Source organism: Platichthys flesus, chromosome 4 (genome assembly GCF_949316205.1).
Source record: "Platichthys flesus chromosome 4, fPlaFle2.1, whole genome shotgun sequence".
NCBI classification, from domain to species: Eukaryota; Metazoa; Chordata; class Actinopteri; order Pleuronectiformes; family Pleuronectidae; genus Platichthys; species Platichthys flesus.
In genome coordinates, this window is record NC_084948.1 from 1,124,338 (window position 1) to 1,134,176 (window position 9,839).

The window sequence follows — 9,839 nt, forward strand, 5'->3', positions numbered from 1 at the left end:
CTTCGGTTGACGTTGTTTTCCACAAACATGCCTGCCGCTGGAGAGCTGAGATGTGTAGATGCTGCCATTGAGTCTGTTTTAGGAGACATCGACAGCGCATTAATTTCGAAAAAGAGGAACAGAGAAACGCGATCAAGGCATTTGTAGATCGAAAAGATGTTTTTGCCATCCTTCCTACGGGATTTGGAAAAAGTTGAATCTATCAGCTGGCCCCGATGGTCGCGAAGAAGATGGGACACGGGAATGTCGCGTTCCAACCGTGTGATTAAGTTCTTACTGGACCGACAAATGTGATACGATTTGTTTGATGTGTTGTGGAGCTGTAATCCTAAACAGAGAACTTGTTCGTATGTGCAATCACCTTTACTGTAACTGACTGCTACACCTGCCACTTTATGCATACTGTTTTATTCTGTTATTTTGTGTTGGGCTTATTTAGGTTTACACGTAGCGACTCCCCTCGCATAAATACCTGCAGTTTAAGGAGCGGACCATTTTAATAGACGCACCAGATCCCTCGCTTGCGGACCAGTGCAATAAGATACCTGCCGTAGAGTGCCGGTGTTCCAGTTTAACTTGCCGGCATGGCTTCTGGCGACATTCCAGATGTTGAGGCTGTTTTTCAGAGCCGGTGGCAGATTCGTCATTTTCACAAAGCGCCTGTGTGTGAAGTGCGGTGATCTACTGAAGGTCTTGCTGAAATAAAAATCCTACAAAAACCCTTCACGAGTTCATGTGTCCGTGTCAGCATCACGTTGAGACCGCAATATACATTTAAATGGTGTTGTGTATATTCGTTAGAGTAGTTCATGTTGGTACTTGCCATTATCACAGCGACAGGATATTTATGATGCCTGCCCTCTGGACTCTTAAACATTTTTCGGAGAGCCCTCCAGATGTTTATTTTGTTTGCTCTCTATCTTTTTGGGATGATCTTTGACCTAGGGAGTTGTCTTGACCAGTTGGTGGATGGGATTTTCTTCACCAATGTGTCTACATGTTCGGACATAAAAACGTGCCCTTTTAGTTAAACATTTCATAGGGGACGTCATTTACTTGAAGTCAAAGGCGGAACCAACGTCCCTATATACAGTTGCAATCAGAAAATTCAACCCCCCAAAGATTTTAAGCATTTATCAATTAAAGTAGACAGAATCTTATTCTTTGTTCAAGATTCTGCTTCGGATGCCTTCTTTATGAGTTGAATGATAAAGAAAATCAACACGGAAAATGCATGATGTAGTATTTGTGTGTAGCAGTATATTTTGTTAAGATAGCCATGTCACAATTATTCAACCCCTATATAATATTGTTGTTTTTAAAGCTGTCTGACAGTTTTTTTTGTCTTAAAATTGAGTTGAAACATTATTAAGCCTTTGGGAACTCTATACTGATCCTTCATTTGCTTCAGCTGTGATGCATATATAAACCCCACCCATTAAGGTATTCAAGGTGAGTTGCAATCATGGGAAAGACAAAGGAGCTTTCACAAAAGCTGAGAGAGGAGAAATAATCACACCTGAAAGGCCTTGGGTAGAAGAAGAATTCCCCAAAAAATGATATTCCAAGAGACACAATTGGGAACATTATAAGGAAGTTTACAACTGATGGAGCAGCTTTAAACATGCCTGGCCGTGGAAGAAGCCCAGCATTTCATCAAGGACCCTCAGCAACTTAGTCAGAACAACTCAGATTAATCCCTGTGGGACTGCAAGACACCTACAGGATGACCTGATGAAGGCTGGTACAAGTGCTGCAGTGGCAACTATAAGACTTGATCTGAATAATAAAGGACTTAATGGCCGGCTCCAAGATGCACTCAGCTCTTGACCACAAGCAACATCAAAAGTCGACTAGAATATGCCAGGAGGAATTTGGATAAGCCTACAGAGTTTTGGGTGACAGTTCTATGGACTGATGAAACCAAACTGGAACTGTTTGGACGTATGGACCAGCGGTATGTCTGGCGTGTGAAAGGACAGGCTTATGACCAGAAGAATACCATCCCCACAGTCCAGCATGGAGGTTGGTCAAAGATGATGTTGGGCGGTTTTTCTGCGGCAGGAACTAGCAATCTTTATTGTGTACATGGCATCATGGATTCACAGAAATACCAGGCCATTTTAAAGAGGAATGTGATTCCTTCTGTTGACAAATTAAATCTTGGTGATCATTGGACTTTCCAGCAAGACAATGATCCAAAGCAAAATCTCCAAGTCCACCAAAGCTTGGTTGAGAAAAAGATCCTGGAACTTCCTGGAGTGGCATTCACAGTCACCAGATTCAAATTTAATTGAAAATTTTTGGTGGGATTTAAAGAAGGCAGTTGCAGCATGGAAGCCATCAAACATCACTGATCTAGAGGCTTTTGCACTTGAAAAATGGGCAAAGATTCCAATCGAGAGGTGTAAGAAGCTTGTCCGCACTTACCGAATACATTTTTTAGAAGTTATAAAAGCTAGAGGATGCGCCACAAAGTACTGAAGCTGGGGGGGTTGAATAATACTGCACATGCACATGTGTTGAAAGAGTTACATTTTTCATTTGAACTTCAAAGTTAAGTCAACTTCTGTTGTCATAATAACTAAAATACGCATCAATAAATATCTTTTGTTGTTTGATGAGATTTTTTTGTCATTTATTGTCATTATCTGTCATCCACATCACTACAATGTCTATTGAGGTGAGGGGGTTGAATATTTCTGATTGCAACTGTAAATGTGTGTAAGGCCGCCGCACTTCAGATTTTCACCATTTGGCTGTGTGATGTCTCCGAGTCTCTAGAGCTCGTCCTGACCTGTAATTTCTTGTAATAAACTTTGTTACACTGAAACTACTTGGTCCTCGGCGTCCTTCCTTCATCATCAACAACTTCGAAAACACCCTGCTGCTTGTAAGATACAGCAAATACTGCACCTACAACAGCTTTACAACGGTGAGGATTTCTCATTTTGATTGAACGCTGGTAGTTCATTGTGGCTGTTGTTTGTGTCTGTGCGTCTACACCGTTAACTGACCTGTTTTTATGGGCGTGTTGTGTTGTTTGATGTGAAGTAAAGATCCGTGCTACATTTGGTTTTGTTTGCGTAATGAATGATGCAAACAGGGGGGATAAATGATATAAGGTGAAGAAAAGTGCTAAAAGTACAGGAAATAGTTTAATATAGTTTCATTGTAACGATAAAGTGGTTAAATGACATTGTGCAAGTTTGGAAAGACGGGCCCTCAACTTTCTAAACAGTAAGACGTGTGTATTAACCACGGCGTTGCAGTGGCTAAGACATAGACAGTATTTGATTTAAAGAGAAAATCTGGATAAACCTGGATCCAGGGAATTTGAATAAATAAATAAATGTAAAGTGATAAGAGACAGAGTAATAAATGAGATAAATAAGAGTAAGGAAATTATCATAGGAAGAGCCGCAAATTTGGATAGTGGAAGCCCTCAGTGAAGGAGCTGATAGTATGGGCCCTGAAAAGCCTCAACAAAGGTCAGTTTAATAACACAAGATTATAGAAAAAAACTTTGATTGTATGTCTCTATTCTAAACATTTGTTGACGAACAAGTGTCGGATGACGCCCCTCATTGAATAATATCTACATCTTATGAAGGCAGCATAAATTTTTAAAGAGATATACAGCGAAAAAGCAGCGAGAGGCATGCTGTGTGACTGTGATATGAATGACTTGTTTTTGGGAGTTTAGGATGAGTGCTGTTGTGTTTGTGAGTTGAATTTGCAGTGTTTTTGGATGTGTGTGCCAGAATTAAATCAGCACAACTGAATAAACATATGAAAGGACTGCTAAAATATGAGCCTTGTAATATCACAAACCGACAAATCCGACAAATGTACATCCCGACAATATTTTGTTGAACCACTGGGTCAGGAAGAGAACCCAAGAGCCTATGTGTCAAGAACTCATCAAGTGTGGAGAAATGTCACAGGAAATGACCCAGATCTGAATCAAATGGAGGAGTCAATTTTGAGAGCCAAAATACAGAAGGGGTTGCCCCTACCAGTGAGGAGCAAACTGGCCCATCAGGTGGGGCTGTATAGAAAGAAGGAGCAAGATAAAAAAGAACAAGACCAAGAGACCCTTAGAAAACTTACTCAAATACAACTGGTGGATAATAAGAAGATGGAGAAGAAGCAAGCTCTGGTTATACAGAATAAAGCTCCACTAGATCAACCGAACCAGGCTCAGCTCCATCGTTCCAGCCATCATCGTAGGCTCCAGTTATTTCCTACCCACAGCAAGGTTTCGATCAAGCACAGAACTGGAGAGGAAGGGACCAAGGAAATTTTAATAATACCAATTGAGCTCTGCTACAAAAATCGGAAAATTAAAATACCCATATTGGTATCAGAACATACATCTATTGCACTTTTGGGAAGAGATGCTTTGTGTAGATTGGAGTGTACAATAAAGTGGGCACCAGGCGGCTGTTTGGTGGAGATACCAAACGAAATTTTTCACCAATCATTGATGACGGTGGAAACTGAAGCTTCTTCAGTATTTTGGATTGGAAATCTTAATTCAGATCTTTTGAAGCCAGTTAAATTGTGGGAGAAGTTCATCATCGCAAACATGCCTGATGCAAAACCTCCAGAATATCTGTTTCACTGCACGCTCAAGTACTTCAATAATGATGCTCAACCAAACTCAGAGGAATGGTTGAATTATCAACCAAAGCAAGTCCAACTCAATTCAGGCTGTATAATTCTGGGACCACAAGGAGCAGCTATGAAGATACACAGAGATGACTATTTGGATAAAGAGTTTGATATCAAGAAGAGTGTGCCACATGTGACCTTGTTGGTGTGTGAAGAATATGCGCAGAAGCATATAGGAGAAATGATGGCAGAAGCAGAAGAAGCTGTTTTCATACCATTAAAAGAGAACCTTGCCATCTGGAGGAGTGAGGATCAGAAATTTGTTAAGATTATGATTTCTGCTCAAGGGCAAGGAAAGCCACAAACTGTGCGAATGACACATGAGACAATTTGCAGTGCTAAGATGGATTCAGACTCAATGAGAGAAGAAATGCTGCAACAAGTTCCAGAATGTTTGTGGTCTTGACATAGTACTGATATTGGACTTGTGAAGTCAGCCCAACCAGTGAAAGCTGAACTCCGACCAGGAGTCAAACCTCCTTGGAAGAACCAATATCCACTAAAGGAAGAGGCAATTCGAGGAATTGAACCACAGATTGAAGGACTTTTGAAAGCTGGTGTTTTGAAGATAACACAGAATCCCCAGAGTAACACACCTTTGTTGCCCGTAAAGAAGCCAGATGATTCATATCGCCTAGTTCATGATTTGAGAGCAGTGAATGAAGTGGTAGCTGACTTTCCAGCAGAAGTGCCAGATCCACATACTGGACAGTTTTATGAGTATGAGAGATTGCCACAAGGGTTCAAACATAGTCCTCACATCTTCAATAAAATATTGAAGGATGATCTGGTAGGAATAGATCAGATATTAAAAAGCACTGTGGTTCAATATGTGGATGACATTATCATTTGTACACCAGATGAGGAGACATGTCATAAGGACTCCATTAAATTGCTACAAATACTGGCAGAAAAGGGGCATAAGGCCTCTCAGAAAAAGCTGCAGTATTGTCAGGAGAAGGTAGCTTATTTGGGTCAGATAATAACGAAGGGACACAGAAGCATATCTGATAGCCACTTGGAGGCTATTCGTAAGGCTCCGAAACCCAGAACGGTCCGAGAGATGATGACATTTCTTGGTATCGCAGGGTATTCCTGTGTGCTACGGTAAATCCAGCTGAGAATTTACCAACTCCAGAAGATGGTGAGCCACACGATTGTGTTCAAGAGGCAGAGAAATACTCTAGGCTTAGATCAGATTTACAAGCCCTCCCCTTGCATGAGGAGGACCTGGAGTATTGGACTGATGGGTCTTGTTATCGTGTGGGTGATAAGTTGAGTGCTGGTTATGCAGTAGTGAAAGCTCAGGGAACCGGATTTGTTGTTGAGAAGGCTGCAGTGATTCCACAGCCTGCGTCTGCACAGCTTGCTGAGCTTGTGGGGCTAACTGAAGCGTGTTTGTTGGCAGAAGGTAAGCGAGTGACAATATATACCGACTCTGCATATGCACATAATGTGTGCCACTTGTTTGGATCGGTGTGGAAAAACCGAGGGTTTAAGAAAACAGATGGTTCTCCAATACAGCATCAAGCTCAGATGATGAAATAGTTACATGCTATGATGAAGCATGTAACTAACCTAAAGAGATAGCAATAGCTAAATGCGCGGCACACAAGATGGATGCATCAAAGGTTTCACAAGGGAATAAAGCGGCTGATGAAGCTGCAAAAGCAGTCACAGGAGCAGATAAATTGGGAAAAGTTCTTCTGGTCACTCATGAAGTGAACTTGGAAGACAAAGTTACACTTAAGGATGTGATTTTGATGCAAGAAGCTGCTCCTGAAATGGATAAACAGTTGTGGCTAGACCGAGGTGCCACCTGAGACTCTACTGAACTTTGGAGAAATCATGAGGGGCTGATAATATCACCTCCAGACCTGTTGGGTCTAATGATTCAGGAGGCGCATGGGCTAGCTCACGTTGCAAGGGGGGAAGTTAGGAGAAAAAGTATGGATTTTGGGCACCATGTTTGAAGGTAAGAGGTACATGCTAGTCGTTGTGGACAGATTTTCACGATGGCCTGAGGGTTGTCCAACCAAGCGAAAGGATGCTCAGTCAGTTGCCAAGTTTTTATGCAAAGATGTCATAAGCAGGTGGGGACTTCCAGATCGAATATCCTCAGACAATGGGAAAGAGTTTGTGGATAAGACGGTTAAATTAATTCTGCAAAAACTAGGAATAAAGCAGCGTCTTGGAGCAGTCTATCATCCGCAAAGTCAAGGGATGTGCGAAAGAATGAATGGTGTTTTGAAAAATCGTATTGTTAAAATATGTCAGCACACAGGTTTGAACTGGATAGCAGCGCTTCCACTGACGCTAATGGTATGCCGCTTTAGTGAGCTACGTGATTTGCATATGACACCTCATGAGTTGATTACGGGAAGACTGTTGCCAACGCCTTGTTTACGTACAAGTGGAAAGGGTCCAAGCCTGGCCCTTTTGGAAGATGAAATGCGGGCGTATGTAACATATATGGTTAATCTGCATAAAAGAATATCCACATATGTTTCTGACAGGCAAAGAAAAGAGGAGGTGCAGGAGAAGCTCAATGAGCAAAAAAGGATCACAGTGCAACCTGGAGACAAGGTATTCGTGAAGGTGTTTAGAAGGAAGTGGTATAACGAACGCCGTGAAGGACCGTTTGAAGTGGTTCGTAGTACTGGAACTGCGGTCCAAGTTAAAGGATCTCCAACGTGGTATCATTTATCACATTGTGTTAAAGCACCAAGTGAAGAGGTACTACACTTACAGAACCAAGATGTTGAATGCTCAAGAGAGCCAAGAGACAATGTGGAAGAACCTACACCAGATAGGGAGATGCATGAAGATCCCCAGAGTCAGAACTCAGAAGGAGAGATTGTCCAAGCTGTGGACAATGTTGATGATTCTGTGCATATTTCTGATAATGCCAGGAATGACTCTGCAGTTAATGGACAGGAAGGAAGATTTAGTGACATTGTCTTTCAACATGTCCCAGAAACCGCAGAACCTATTTCAGTTGCCTAAAAAGCACCGGAGACATCACAGGGCTGTGACCCCAATGCAGGACAACTCAGGGATCCAGTTAGACAAAGGAGCCCAAGACCAGTTAGGAAAAGAGTTAAACCAGACTATTACTAGATCCAGGGTTGAAGTAACCGGAAAGTCAGTACAGCTTCCATGTCAGTGTACAAGAGAAAATAGTGGTGAAGGGAAACCTAGAGTTGAGTGGAAAGATAACCATGATAAGGTCCTATCTCTGTCAGGGACATTACCAATAAGGAAATATACGTTAATTAATGACAGAAGGATACTGAAGGTTGAGGGAGATTGTAGTCTTCATATATATAGGCCTCAACAGGAAGATCAAGGTGATTATAGGTGCTCTTTTTATAGTCAACTTTCTGGGAGTGAGCGGTCCGAATTGGGATTTAGAGTTCATATAGTGACACTCATGGTAAAAGATTTGCGTCCTGTTGGAGTTGCAGATTCATCTGTGACAGCTCAGAAGACTATTTCAGACATAGATAATGACTTATTTGACTCTGATCGGCGACCACAACAAATGATTGATCAATACCACACATTACAAAGGAGAGACACCAAATGGAATGCGTTTGGGTTTGATCCTTCAGTGTTACGAATCTCAGACACATGGGCAAGCAGGAACTTATGGTTCCAGCTAGGGATGAGCGAGTACAGCATTATCTGTATCTGTATCTGTATCTGTATCTGTTAACCATATGAATTATCTGTATCTGTATCCGTACTTGGAGTGGGCGGGGCCCAACCCGGAAGTGGGTGTGATTTAACCCGGGAGTGTGTGTGAGTGTGCGTATGAGTGAGAGAGAGACAGAGAGAGAGATGGGGAGTGTGTGTGTGTGTTTGTGTGTAGCTTAATTTGTAATATTTTTTATACCACTACTACCTAGAATGTGTCAGACACTCAGTGCGTGAAGTAAAATAAAACTGGTTAGTGCCAACTTTTTTTTTTTACCATTTAAATATATATTGCGGTCTCAACGTGATGCTGACACGGACACATGCACTTGTGAAGGGTTTTTGTAGGATTTTTATTTCAGCAAGACCTTCAGTAGATCACCGCACTTCACACACAGGCGCTTTGTGAAAATGACGAATCTGCCACCGGCTCTGAAAAACAGCCTCAACATCTGGAATGTCGCCAGAAGCCATGCCCGCCAGTTAAACTGGAACACTGGCACTGTACGGCAGGTATCTTATTGCACTGATCCACAAGCGAGGGATCTGGTGCGTCTATTAAAATGGTCCGCTCCTTAAACTGCAGGTATTTATGCGAGGGGAGTCGCTACGTGTAAAACTAAATAAGCCCAACACAAAATAACAGAATAAAACAGTATGCATAAAGTGACAGGTGTAGCAGTCAATTACAGTAAAGGTGATTGCACGTACGAACAAGTTCTCCGTTTAGGATTACAGCTCCACAACACATCAAATAAATCGTATCACATTTGCCGGTCCTGTAAGAACTTAATCACACGGTTGGAACGCGACATTCCCGTGTCCCATCTTCTTCGCGACCATCGGGGCCAGCTGATAGATTAAACTTTTTCCAAATCCCGTAGGAAGGATGGCAAAAACATCTTTTCGATCTACAAATGCCTTGATCGCGTTTCTCTGTTCCTCTTTCGAAATGAATGCGCTGTCGATGTCTCCTAAAACAGACTCAATGGCAGCATCTACACATCTCAGCTCTCCAGCAGCAGGCATGTTTGTGGAAAACAACGTCAACCGAAGTGCACTTTGATGACGTAGTTGATTACGTTACAGTTGATCATCTGTCCATCATCGTATAAAGCCCGCCCTGACAATCTGATTGGTCCGGATGATTTCGAACCGGGCATAATTTCTCCCCAACAGAGCGACTCCAGACCGAACTTCCCGACCTCAAATGTTGTGGGGCGGGGCTAAGTTCATCTGGCATCCAGGCGGTTGTATGAGATAACTAAATGTTTAGAAGTATACTGCATTATTTTATCTTTATTTACTTAAAGCTGCAATTTCTACAGAGCCAGTAGTCTTTATTTAGATGACGAAAAGCACAATAATTGTAAGTTTTGAATAAGGTTGAGCTTAACTAAACACAGGAATTGGCCTGTTCTGCTTGGTTTTGAAGGCTGACTCAATATGGTAAGGGTAAATAA